A 14,450-nucleotide genomic window follows, 5' to 3' on the forward strand; every position below is an offset into this window, starting at 1 on the left:
AAACTCCTGTGAGTGCTGCACCCTCTGGGTTTACAGCACTGTTTTTATGTTGACCCAAGCACACAGAAATGAATTGAAATGCATTTGTGGGCACTATAACATCAGTTGCTGTACAAAACTCCTGTTTGCAGTTTTTCCTTGTGCCATGTAGAGATGACTGTACCTCTCTAAGTTCGTTGTGTCCACATTTCCCCCTCTGTTGTCTCCACAAATTACAAGGTTGTGCTCAGCATGAATCAAAGAATTTTAGCTTTTGAATAAAGGTAAGCAATATTCTAAAATGGCCAGAGGTTAGACTTGAGAAGACTTCAGCTAAATAAAATGAAGAGGATAAACTGTTCTCCTTGTCCTTTGAGAATATGGTGAGCAAATGGATCCTCTAGCAAAGGAGATCTGGTGTAAACAGTAATAAATGCTTAAATAGATGGAGCTTGTACTATTTAGCATGAAAATGTTGAGCAGTCGTCTTTGTTTCTGATGGAGAATGACATGTGTGAGGCTAACAGTATGACATGGAAAGGGGAATTGTTTGGATAATCTCCTGGAGTTCTTAGATCTGTTAATCTGAAAAGCAAAGGCCCTGGCTCTCTTGTGTGCCTTCTCATTTGCTTCTCTGCAGAAGGAGCCATGCCAAGGGACCAGGCTGGGACATCAGAATGGAGATGAATGAAGAAATATTGTGGGTTACCATGGGAGATGAGACCTGGTCCCTGGGGGTTTTGGCAGGTGTTTGCCCTCACTGTTAAATACAGCAAACTTTGTCACCACTGGATCATCTTCCTGTAACTGGCAGAGAGGAAGACAGAGAATTGGACAAATGTAACAATCCTGAAAACCACTGAATTACCTCAGAACCACTTTCCAGTTTGTTTAAAATCCTATGTTTTGTTTCGGCTCCTTATTACAGATTATCTGTCAGCTTTCTGTAAGAAGCTGGAACTTCTTTTACTCTTGAAGTCCTATAATTGAGACAATTTTTGGGCTGACGTTTCTGGGTTTTTTTGTTTGGTTGGTTTGGTTTTTCTGTGTGTTTGTGCAGGGAGCTGAGAATTGGTGTGGTTTTGGAGCAAGCCAGCCAGCAAGAGTGTTGTGTGTTGAATTTATAACCATATATCCAGTTGTCACAAAGAGATCCTCTCTGGGGTTGTGCAGAAAGGCAGATGATGTGCAGCTAATCAAACACAGCCTATTGGGCTGGAGACAAGATTGTGAAACTTGAACTGGGTCGTCGAATGTGTTCTGGGAATCCAGAAATAATTTATCTGTGAAGTCGATTCCTATGACTGTAAATCACTTTGGAATGTTTTCTAATAGTTCAAGAAAACAGATTAATGGAAAATAAAGGGTATTTCACTTTTTTCTGAACAAATTTGTTAGAGGTTTGTTAAAGCTGATTCTTTTCATGCTGAGAATTTCTAATCAGTAGTACATATAAATCATTATGTTCTCCCAGCTCCCCAATTTGACTGACCTTTTAGTTTGTACTCTACATAAATTCTGTTGTGTTTTGATGCAGGTTTCTTCTGCTGGCTTAAATCATCTTAGTGGTTTTAGAGCTTGGCTTCTTAAACTTGAAAACTTTTTTGAAGCCTTTATACAATGTAAGTGCTTTATTCATAATAAATTATAAAAGGTGTGTCCTAGTTGTGTTCACCAAAGAACAGAAAAGAACATTAACAAATCTTGTGATGATACTTCACAATTTTATGTATTCTGTGGGTCACAGCTCATTTTGTTGTTGCATTATCCACTTTGAAGCCAAGCAGAAAGATGAATGCAGAGGCTTTCTGCAGTTCCCAGTTGGTGCAGTTTCTGATTTCCAGATTCCATGAAGGTCAGAGTGGCTCCAGGCATGCACCTGACACATTACCTGTGCAGAAAGCAGCTGATTCCAGTGCTTCAGTGCCTGACTGAGGCTGTGCCATGCAAAATTCCTGGGAAAGGACTTGGAGGCTTTTTACCAATTTATTTTATTTTTCCCCCCAAAAGTAGCCTGTTGGCCTCCAGCACCACCACTAACTGAAGAGTCAAACAGAGCTCAGTTTGTGAACCCTGAGGTTGATGTGATGTTTGTTTATAAAGCAAACACTGAATATTCTTTCAATACAGCATGGTGGTGCTGAGTTTTGGGTGATGGCATGGAATTGGCAGAACCACTTTGAAATTTGCAGGCTTTGTTGTACAACCTTTTTGGACTCTTGTCTGTATCCCAGTAACATGTAACAAATTGTTTTCTTTTACACAAAACCGGGCATTTGTGGGTGGAAAAAGAAGTTTATGAATGAACTTCAAGGTTAGAAGATACAAAAGTTGGCTAGGTTGTTTAGATGGCCTTCTTCGTCCTGTATTATTCTTTAGTAATAAAGTGATATTTTATATTTGCTGGTATGGTTCTGATCCTAATTTCAGTATGGATTTTGTAAATGACTGAGAATTGCACTGAAGAAATATAATGTTAAGTAGAAGTCAATAAGCAATAATTTCTATATATTTGTTGTAACAGGAGTTTGGGTTTGGTCATAATAAGGTAAAAGAGTAAAGAAATAATGTACTTTTATATGCAAAACACAATTTGTATTAAGAGGAAGAAGAAAAATATAACTATATTCAGATGTGATTTGTAAGTGCTGAATTTAGGGCTAGTCACCAAGAAGAATTTTTGTTTTGAACTTCTCCTGAGTGGAGATCTGCCACAAGCTTGGCTTCTTGCAATGAGTTCCAAGTGTGGAACCAGTAGTTCTGCCAGCAGTTTACCTGGACTGCTCCTAGCAAAACCTTTCTTTTTTTCTGTCCTCATTGCTCTGTGGATGTCAGAATTAAACCAGTGCAGGCCAAACCCCTCAGAAGTGGCAGATTGTTCAGATGAGTGCTCATGGTGCAGTTGATCCATGGAGTGTTAGAACTTTATTCCATGTTGCTAAGGGAGACCTCTGTGGGCTCTCTTGGGTTGCAGTGGCTGTGTTTTTCAAGGACACGCTGTCAAAGCATCTCTTGAACAGGTGCTTTTATTTAGCTGTCATGGATACCAGCATAAACTTAAAATTGAAAAAAAAAATCAAAAATAGAGTAATAAATGAGGCATTTCAACTGGCTGCTAATGTGAATCAATGAAGCTCCAGCTTGCAGATTTGGACAGCAGGCACTTCAGGCTTTGCTTGTGGCTGATGGTGCTTGTATGGTGATCCTTGCAGAGTTTGTAACTATTGCTCAGCCTGAATTAATTAAATCTGAGCTGTGGAGTGAACCTGGGCGAAGAGGGGGAACTCTGACACATACATCTCTTGGATGGTGTTTGGAACTTGAGCTTCCCTGACTGGATATCAGAAGTCTTGCAGGTTTGTATAATTTAAAATATCACCTGCTCTCAGCATGTTTCCCTAGAAAAAAGCAAATTCCCCCTGCTCCCCCTCCTGCCCTTCTTGGATTTATGTTTCTAACATAAAGGTTACTGATGCTCCAAGATACTACTGATGCTTTTGAAGAAACTTTCCTGTTCAGATTTTGTCATAAAGTGTCCCCAGACTGCTTGCTCCCCTTTCCTTTCTACTGCTTTCCTTCACTTGGATGTGAAATGATCTTTTATTTATGTCAACAAAAGGAGATCAGAAAAGCAGATCATGCCCTGTTACTGACCAGCATTGGTCATCCTCAAGTCGAAAATGTCTTTTTGCTTTTTTTGAAGGTATAATTTCTGATTTGAATCTCTGCCAAGTTACTGGGACAAAAGCAACTAGTACATATATAAAATTAGGACTAAAGCAGTTTTAATATCTGTATATTATGTATACAGATATGTATGTATAATATTGTAGTCACACCTCTCAATAAAATGATCTGCTGTTTTACTGAGGTGCTAGTATTTCTGTTGTCAGTCTGCCATAAATTGTGGGGAATTTAATATAAAAAATGGCTTTAACTTTCAGCCCATGTCCCTCTCCTCCTTCTCCCCTGGTCTCTGTGTTTCAGAGCTTAGTTTCAGCTGTTTATCTAACAAAAGGCAGTTCAACACAAATGCATTCCAGTGTGTGTGAAACAGACTGGTAGGACAAGGCTGGATTATGTAACTGCTTTGTGTGGATTCATGCAGTATATTACACTGGATTATAAGCAACCGAAATATTGTTTTAGTAATAAAATGCCCAGTGCAGTTTTGATTTTGGTGCTTTTTCTTATGCTTACCTGTGAGCTAGGAGTGCAGGGAGCATTATTCTAAAAAAATGTAAATAAATTCAAAATTTTGATCTGAGAGAGAAGGCTCTGTTTTTTAGTTTACTGACAAATCTATGGTATGATGTAGTATTTTAAAAACCAGCAATACTGCTGTTATGTACATGGCATATGCAGAATCAACCTCACTTCATTTTTAAACGATATTGTTTCCTTTTTGACATGTGTTCTAGCAGTGGACAAGAGAGATGTTCATTAAAATCACGGCTTATAAGCTTAGAATGAAGAATGAATTAGATTTAATGTCAAAATAGTGGGATAAGAAGTGAGTACTAAAGTTACAGCGTGCATTCATGACCTCGATGTTTTTAACATTCCTGGAATACCAGATTTGTCCAGTTCTCGGCATCACCTCATGATTATTTGCTATAACTGCATACCAGAAAACCTTATTTCACAAGGATTTTCCTGCATTCTGGCCTGGTAATATACTTGTACAGACTTGTTGGCATTTGCAATTTTGAAGATTTGTTGTTGGACCATTTTCATATCTGGTTCATGTCTCGTATATTGGATTTGAGCTGCTTCTCCCAAAAAGCAGAGGAACTGGCAAGACCTCTCAAAAAGTGGGTGGAGAGTGCATTCTCCCCCTCCCCCCAATTTAAATATTTTACTCCTATGACCAATGTGTGTTCACAGCAGCCACTTCTGCATGAGCAGCTTTTCAGCATCCACAGGGAGTTATTGGATTGGCACTGAGGAGCAAAAGTTACTCTGAAAAGTCACTTGCTGCTTTGGGTTATGGCTGAATTAATTTATATAAGCATGGCTGAAGTCTTCTAGTTTGAAATTCAAGATTTGATTCTTGTTACACTTTCATTGATACTGTTACTTAAAAGGATGTGTTTTAGTCATTTCATGTCTGAATGTCTTTCATCCGAAAGATTAGCAGCATTTCCAGCTGTGTAGCTGGGAAACTGTGATATTTATTGAAATAAATATATATCTACAGTTTTCTGTGGGTTTGGGTAATACAATTATGAAAAATTCACATGATTTGGGAAACTTATATAACCAAAAAGTGATGAAGTGAATGGAAATGCATTAAATAGCAATAACTTTGTGAAGTTTGATCAGGCTTGTAAGATTGTTGATATCAGTTTTTTTGTACTACTGTGCCTTAGCTGGAGAAGGTAACTATTTATGTTGCTATGCCTGAGAAAAACATTTTGCAGTAATAACTTCTGTGGAATCATATGCAGTTAATAAATAATTAAATATATTTTAGTTTGATTTAAAATGAAAGCACACCAGTATTAAATTTAGTTTATTTTGGCTGCTACAAACATAATTATATTTATATTTTGTGTGGCAAAGGCTAAGTAGATAGTGAAGTGTTCAATAATACATTTTCCAAAAGGTTTCAGTTTGATCCAAGGTGAACAATGATATAATTAGGGAAAAGGTAATTAAATGTCAGATTTTTTGCTGACTTTGGCTTTAGACTGCAAGAAGTATTGTGTGTAAGAGTTCAGCTAAAGCCACCTAACTCCAGCCCCTGAGTTCAGACTGAGAATTAACAGAGATAACCTAAGTGGGATGTTTTAATTGAACTATTTTTCTGGTTGCTGAAAAGGAAAGAAGCAGTTTAACAAAAAAAAAAAAAAAAAAAAGGACTTGGTTAAGGTTTTTTTTTCCAAAAGTCATCATTAAGATTTCAAGAACACTTCAGAATTGCAGAAAATGAGGTTTTCATTGGCTCTCCTTCCTTTTTTAACTACTTCTTGCAGGTTCTGAATACATTTAATGATGCAAGTGTTCTTTAACAGTCTGTATTTGTAGTTTGATAATGAAAAGAAATGGTTGGAAAGCATTACCTGAAAAGGAGTGTTTGGTGGCATGTTTTATGTATTGGCTGGGTTTTTTTACTGAAACATTTTGAGCTTATCAGCCACTAAATAAACATCTTTTCTAAATATCCTAATTTCTTTTGTTAAATACATAGATGGAATCTATGCTGAAGCATTTTAGGGTGTGTAATAAGGGATAATAGTTGACATACTTCTTATATTATTAAGGTGTGTCATTATTACAGCATATGCACACCCTCTTATGTCTTATTGCTTAAATATGATAGTGCTTATAAGCTTTCCTTTTAAAGTATGAATTTACTACAGTGAGTTAGGTAACAGCATTTTGATGTGCACTATTTCACCTATTATGGGTAATACCTTACGTGTCTGTTGCAAGAGCCTCACTAGAGTGGAAGCAGTATTTAAATGAGGGATTGAATTTAGTGGTGGTTTCTGAAGTTCAAAGAAGGAAATGTAATGACTCCTGTCTCTTCAGATGACTGGCTTTAAGTGTGGCAGAAAAGAATGTGCTGTTTCAGTTTCCCAATATGAGCTGTGTTGCAGTGAATGAGGCAAGAAGGGGGTGCTCAGGAGTTCTCTCATTTCCTTTTCATTTGAGGTGCCCCTTCTTTGGGTTTCCCTCTTTCAGAGGCTGCAGTTCTCTCTGCCAGCACTGGTCCAGAGGGAGAGGAGAGAGCCAGTTAGCTGCTTTGAGATGCCATCTAGAAACGTGTAAATGAGATTTGCCAAGTGCACCTATGTGTTTCAGAGCCCAGTAAGACACACGGGAGGTGTGTGCTTTCTGCTGGGACTGCAAAAAGCAGCGTGGGGAGGGAGGGAGGGGATTCTGCCCCTCTGCTCCGCTGAGATCCCACCTGGAGCACTGCATCCAGCTCTGCTTCCCTAGCACAGGAAGGACACGGAGCTGTTGGAGGGAGTCCAGAGGAGACCACCAAGATGATCACAGGGTTGGAGCACCTCTCCTGTGAGGAAGGGCTGAGAGAGCTGGGGTTGTGCAGCCTGGACAAGAGAAGGCCAAGGAAAACCTTCTGGCAGCCTTGCAGTGCTGAAGTGGTGCTACAAGAGAGCTGGAGAGGAAATTCTTACAAGGGCAGGTAGAGATAGGACAAGGGGGAATGGTTAAAACCGAAAGATATGGATTTAGATGAGGTGATAGGAAGGCTCACTGTGGGAGTGTGAGGCACTCCCAGGTTGCCCAAAGCAGCTGTGGATGCTGCATCCCTGGAAGTGTTTAAGGCAAGGCTGGATGGGGCTCTCAGGAACCTGGGATGGTGGAAGGTGTCCCTGTTCCTGGGCAGGGAGTTGGGTTTAGATGATCTTTAAGAGACTTTACATTGTTGATAGTTGAGCTTATGTGGTTAAAGTGAACCAGGTTACTGAGTGGTAACAAGACTCTGGTGTTTCATGTGCATCTTCAGGATTCTTTTTTTGTGTGTGCTTTAGTTTCCTCTCCTCATTTAGGGAACTGAGTGCCTACCCAGTTGCTTGGCATTGTAAGAGCCTCTCATGTCCAGTCACAGAAGGCTTTAGTATTGACTATTCCAGATTCTTTTACTGTCCTCAGACTCGATGAATTTACTGTTGGATGTTTGTGATCTGTTCAGAAATTATTTGTAGAAAACAAACAAAAAACCCCCGAAGTCAATCAGCCCCCTTATGGGCACATGCACAGAGCCTAGCAGAGATCTAATATGCATCTCTTGGGGAAAACCAATCATTTAGTCTTACTTAAAAAAATAGCTTATTACTTCAAAAGAGAACTGTTCTCCTATACAATGACAATTTAATTTGATTGAGAGTTTTTTTGAATGTTCCTTCTAAAAGACTTTTTACTAAGTGACTATTGTGTTGAGTGCATCCATTTACTTTTGTTGAAGAGCTGTTAATGGATGATTTATGATCTAGCTGTAGAGAAGCCTTTCTGATTCTTTTCCAGTGTAATTTGCTTTTCTGTAGGGTTACTAGTTCTGTAATTTGATGTCTTCTGCACATTTGCTACTTGCAAACAAAGATTCTGGATAATGCTTTTATAAACAGATTAAACATTTGCCTACTTCCAATAACCCTGTCTTGTCTTCAGAAACTCACAATTTAGAGTTATCTAATTTTTTATTTTGATTACACAGAACACTTGGAATCATGCTCTCTGATACTTTCATTTTCATTTTCCGAAATCTTTTGTGTCTTCCCTTCCAAAATACGGTTTTATTCTGGGAACTTCCCCAGGAACCCTTCTGAGAAACTATAACATAGAAAGACTTCTTAGAGGGTTTTTTTTCAGTCCTCTTTAAGGGATTTTACCCTTGCTCTTATTTTAGCCATTGTCATCATCAGTTTTTAGAAGCTTTCTCCTTCTGATGCATGATGAAACATATCTCAGTAGTAATTGAGGGGATTGTCCTGTTCTGCTCTGCACTGGGGTGGCCTCACCTCGAGTCCCATGTGCAGTTTTGGGATCCACAATATAGAAAAAATACAAAGCTATTAGAGAGTGACCGAAGGAGGGCATGAAGATGAGGGGCTGGGAGGTGGGAGGGGAGGCTGTTTGAGGAGTGGCTGAGGTCACTTGGGCTGTTCAGCCCGGGGAAAAGGGTCTGAGCAGAGACCTCAGCAGTTAAATCTTCCTCACGAGGGTAAGAGGAGGGGCAGGCACTGGTCTCTTCTCTGTGGTGACAGTGACAGAACTCAAAAGTCCTGGCCTGAAGTTGTGTCAGCCAGGTTTGGGTTGCATATCAGGGAAAGTTTCTTCCCCCAGTGAGTAGTTGGGCACTGAACAGCTCCCCAGGGCAGTGGTCACAGCACCAGCCTGGCAGAGCTGAAGAGTGTTTGGTCAATGCCCTCAGGCACATGGTGGGATTCTTGGGGATGTCCTGTGCAGGGCCAGGAGTTGGATTTTGATGATCCTGATGGGTCCCTTCCAACTCAGAATGTGCTATGATTTGATGATTCTAATCTTCATTCCTTAGCAGATTTCTCTGCCGTGTTTCTCAATCATCTTCAAATGTAATTTTATATGTAACTTGCTGGAGTTTTTGTGTACTTCCATTTTCCTTACCTTGGACAACATCCTTTTGTTGTCCAAGGTAAGGAACTTTTCTCCCTCTGACAGTTAATTGATTGTTTTCAAAAGATAATTATGACTACTGAATGATGCATTCTGACAGCAACAGGCTTCAGATTCATCACTACTTCCTAGACCAGAAGCACTCAAGTCTACGTGAGGTTTATCACACTGTCTTCCAACAAACAAATTACAGGTTCTTGCTGGTATGAGCTATAGCCCTACTCCCCTGCCTTTAGGACTTGCTTTTCCTTCCAAGCTGGGTTCATTCTACTGTGAGAATGTCCTCTGTGGAAAGAGGGTCAAGGCTACTGGTAGGGTTCTGTCTTGGAATAATGCTGTCTTCATGTGAGACTTTTCTGTACTGAGAAAGAGCCAGGGCTTGGAGACGGGCTGTGTTGAGTGGCCTGGCTGGCCCAGCACGGTGTGACCTGCTGCTCTCCTGGCAGAGGAGGAGCAGCAGCAGCACATTCCAAGGAGCAGAGCCTGGGCACAGCTCCCCAGGGGAGCTATGTGGGCCACCACTGGGATGTGGCAGGAGGAGGAGGGAATGGTTATTGTGGATGCTGATCTTTCAGTTTTTATGTACTTGCTGTCAATTTTTTTCTTGGCTTTTCAATTTCTGTCTAATACAGGAACATGTAATTAAAAAGTGTGGAAATGTTGAAAAAAACAAAAGTGTTTTAATGAAGCTTTCCAAGCAGGGATTTTTTCTCTAAACTTTTCAGTCAAGCTGGCAAGAGTGCTTTAAAAGCCTGTGGCCAGCTCACTTGTGTTCATTTGGAAAAGAACTATGGAGTCTGGCTGCTTGTCACTGCCTCAATGTTCCTAAGTAGGAACAGTACTGAAATTGCCATACTAGACTTCCCGTGATTATTCTTCCTCTTTGAAATTAGTTTGTGGATGTTTTCACTGCATATTGTGTATTTGTACTGTGTTTACATTTTCTTCAGGTTTTACTTGAAGAAAATATATATTTCCTGAAAATACCTGAGGTGATGAAAAGGATGTTAATTTTTTTCTTGCTCTGGTAGGTATTTCAGGTATTTTAGTAAAGGAACATCACAGATACTTTCATAGCAGAGTGGAAGACTGTACATGGTGCTGTTAAATTTGAGTGCTTGTCTGAACTTGTTCATACATCCTCTTTGGGATGCAGCTGTGCCACACTTATGGTGGGAAAACAAAGAGCTCTTACTTAAAAGCTGTGGCAGTATTGGGGCACAAAAGTACTGGTTTTGGGGGCTTTAGGGGGGTTTGTTTCTTCTTTTAAGATTGCAGGCTCTAGTTTCACTGCCACATGCCATAAATTTTGCACAAGACTGCAATTTATGTGCAATGTTTTCAACTACAGTAAACATTATTAATAACCTCATCTAGGAAAGAATTAAAATGCTTTGAGGTCATGAACCTAATCCTTGGAACGCCAAGGGTCACAGTTAGAATTGACTTTAGTCAGTGTGACTGAATGAATATGTATGAATAGATGTAAAATAAAAATCTGACAGTTTTTATCCCTTACTTCTTAGAATTTCTGGGTTGTGAAAGAGGCAGTGACTTAGAAAGTTTTATTGTGTTTTACCTTGGCTTTTAAAATGCATATAAATAAGTAATTGCATGCTTTACTTGGAAGCAATGTCAATGCAGAGTGCTCTTTACTATTTTTGTCTTACATATCCTTTCTCCAATATGTTGTATTCAATGAATACAGTAATTTATTCACTCTTCAGAACAGTAGCCAATATTTTATATTTAATTTGATTTTATTTGGTAGCAAATTAATCTTGGTCTTAAACTCTGTTTAAGACAAGTTTGTGTAATATTATGGAGCGGGGGGAGAAGCTTGTTAAAGGTTGTTACATGTTGATGTACATTTCCACAGGCTTTGTGAACACTTTGATGTGGATTCATTGCAAATGACCAGGCAGAGTATTTTTCTTAGGTTTTTTTTTCCTTTCAGTTGGCAGTATTTCCTTCTAACTTTTTTTTTAAGATTTTCCTTTACTGAGGATACTATTTCTATTACAAACCCACAAACCTGCTGGCTCTGGAAGCAATTACTTCAGATGAGACTTTTGAATTATAGATAAATATGAACACTTCAATTTTTTTCTCAACTATGAACGCTTGATAATTTACTCCTTATGTATTTTGAAAGGTTACTCATTACTCTTGATATTATAATTTGCTCTTTAAAACATCATTATTAGCATCAGTTTTGCAAATAGGTTAACAGGTATTATGGGAGTCAGTCATGAGTCCCGGGGGCACATTTTTTATAGCATGTAGTGCATTCGTGACTATAAAATTTTCTCTTGTGCTTTTTTCTGTTTCTGGTGTTGGCATTAAAGGCATGCATTTAGTCAGGTATTTACCATCTAAGTTTTATTGTTTTCACTGTCTCATTTCAAATATCTGACCGGTTGGTGCTCCAAGCCATGTCTTGCTTGAAGTGAATTGACATTTAAGAAGGTCCCTGCTGCAGGAGCCAAGGAGCCAGCAGAAGTTGCTTAGCACTGGTTACAGGAAGAAACCACAAGGCTCTGGCTTCCAGCAGATACTGGAATCTGGTGCTAGAGGATGTTTGAGTCGATACACTCAGAGGCAGGGATCCCGTACAGAGAGCTTGTACAGGCTGGAGGAGTGAGCCAGGGAAAGCATTATGAAATGAATCAGGGAAAAATGCAAAGCCCGTGTTTGGGAGGGAAGAACCACGTGTCGTGTTTCATCTTGGAGACGGGCTGGCTGGGAAGGCTCTCTGCTGAAAATGACCTCGAGGTCCTGCTAGACAGCAAGCTAAACATGAGCCAGAGTGTGCCCTGGCAGCAGAGATCTTCAGCAGCATCCCAAATGGCATTCAGAGCATCACAGCCAGGAGCCTGAGGGAGCTGAAGTTCTTTACTCAGCACTTTACTGATCCCATCCAAAAAGCTGCATCTGGTTTTGGCTCCCCAGTACAAGAAGGATGTCCATGAAATGGAGCTGTTCTGCAGGAGGGCAGACAAGGGAGTCCGGTCAGGGCCCAGAAGATTTCTCCTATGAGGAGAGGCTGCAGGAGCTGGGACAGTCTGCAAACTGGAGAAGGGACATTTTGGGATGACTGAATAGCAGCTTTCCAGTGCCTACATGGAGACTGTTGAGATGCAGCCAGGTTCTGCTCAGAGCCAGGTGATGGCAGAACAAGAGGCAAGAAGTTGAATTACGAGGGGTTGTAAACCAAACAAGGGAAAAGCTTGCATCACAAGGAGAGTCAAGCATTGGGATAAGTTGTCCAAGAGACTTTATAGTCTCTACCCTTGGAGGTTTTCAAGACTGATTTTGTAAATCCCTGAGCAATCTGGTCTGAATTTGGTGTTTATCATACTTGGAGCAGGAGGTTGGACTGTACAGCTCCTGAAATGCCTTCTCTAGGACCTGCAGCTGTCTGCAGCCTTATGTATCACAGTGTGCAGAGGTTGATGAGAAAGAAGATCTGCAGTGGGATCACATCTCGGTTCAAGCAGCTCCTGCTGCTGAGCAAGAGGGGCAGAGCTGCATCCCAGCACAGAGCTCGCATGCAGTGAGCCAGGTCACACACATCCTGTGGTTAACTTGGTAGTTGATTTCTCACAGGTAACTTTGAAGAGTGGTTTTCCACCTCTCTGTCCAACATCCTAAGGCCGCTTAATCTGGGAAGTGGTTCTGGATGTTGTTGTCTGGACCCTGGTACCAGGAGATGTTCTTCAGCTGCTGGATTTGCTGATAAAAAAAACCAAAGTGCACGTTCCACCTTTGAGAAGACCTTTTTGGAAATAATTACTTTTTAAAAATGTAATTGTTTTTAAAAATGTAGGAGATAGACCTGTTTATTGCACGATCTCCAGTTTTGATCTAACTGGTGGCTGAACTGACAGCTCTGCATTTGAAAAAAGATGGAGAAGAAAGCAACTAATTTTAAATTGTTTTTTCATCTTAATATTTAAGTTATTGATGGGTTGTGGTATGGTTTTCATTACTCCATCCAGTCTCTTGGTTTCTGTCACTTTCTTGTGTGTAGAGCCAGATATGCAAGATGTTTTCGTTGTAATTTAGTGCCTTGATTCTGTGGTATTCGTCAACAGCATCTGTTTTATAGCAATGTGCATGTTCCTAGAAACCTGTAGAAGCAAAAAAGCCACTTCTGACTTCCCAGATCTTTTGATCAAAAGTTATTAAAGGCCTGGAAGTTCTTCCCAGTAGACCAGCTATCAGGTCTATCTAGAAACAGTATATATGCTTCATTAACTCAATGTAGCTGTTCTTCTGATAAATCATTCTGATTAGCTGGTAGATGGTGTTTGTTGGGTGAGCATGGTTGTCTACTGAAAAGACAAAGGTGAAAATGGCAAAGTTAATGAACAATTGGTCTGAATATGTTTTCACATTTTGCTCTAGAAGGAGTGCATGTTCTCCATGGAAGGGGTGAGGGAGGTGGTCGTGTACAGCGTAGTCTTTCTGTGCATCACACGTGTATTGCTTTTAGTTATGGCACTTGGAATGTGAGAAACAGCAGCTGCAAAGAATGGAGAAATAAATTTGTCTGCTTTATCACACAATCATTTTATTTTTCAGGAAAAGAAATCCTAAGCAGAAATTTGTTTCATTGTCAGTGTGTCAGTTGGCTCATTTTCTTTACCCCTTCTTTGTCAGTTATTTTCTCTATAAAAATATTAAATGATTGCTGTGTTCATCCTTCATAACACTATGTTTGGCCTTCACTAAATGCCTATGTGAAGTTCTGTGGGAATTGCTTTGAAAAATATCTAGATACCTTAGAGATGTAAATTGTGAAAATGTGTTCTCACATCCTAGAGTGAAAATCTAATTAAACTCCTGTTTTCTTCCAGTTGAAAAGTAGTAGTTCACTAGTAGTAGTAGTGAAAAGTGTAATTAAAAGTGAAAGCACTTCAATGGAAATATCTCAATATTCCATTTGTTAGTACTAAAAGATTTCTTTCACCACAGAAAGGAAGTGCTGAGCTTCAGGCAAGACTCCATTCCAGGCTTAATTTGGGTTTCAAGAATTTCAATGAATTGGAAGTTCCATGAGGGAAATGAAAATGAAACTGAGACTTGCACCCCCTTGCCTCAAACGAGACTGTGATTTAGATAAAGGCAACGTTACGGGTAATCTGCAGTTCATGTAAATTTATTTTTTTTTTAAATCCGCTGTGTTTCTGTTTTATTCCATGTGAGGTTTGCAGGGCAAACCTGGCTGGGGGTTCAGCAGATAGTTCTGCGGAGGTATTTATCTGCCAGAGACTGCTTGACTTTTTAAACTCTCCTCATTGTTGCAGCTCAGTCCCAGCTGTAATGTGGAATGCAGCCGG

General features: G+C 39.9%; 1 protein-coding gene across 6 annotated transcripts in view; it reads left to right on the forward strand.

Moving 5' to 3' along the window:
* SBF2 (SET binding factor 2) overlaps positions 1–14,450 on the forward strand; it is a 232,705-nt gene that overhangs the window by 53,305 nt on the left and 164,950 nt on the right. The gene's annotated exons all lie outside the window — the stretch shown is intronic.

This window comes from Passer montanus, unplaced genomic scaffold, assembly GCF_014805655.1.
Source record: "Passer montanus isolate IOZ18808 unplaced genomic scaffold, ASM1480565v1 scaffold2, whole genome shotgun sequence".
NCBI lineage: Eukaryota > Metazoa > Chordata > Aves > Passeriformes > Passeridae > Passer > Passer montanus.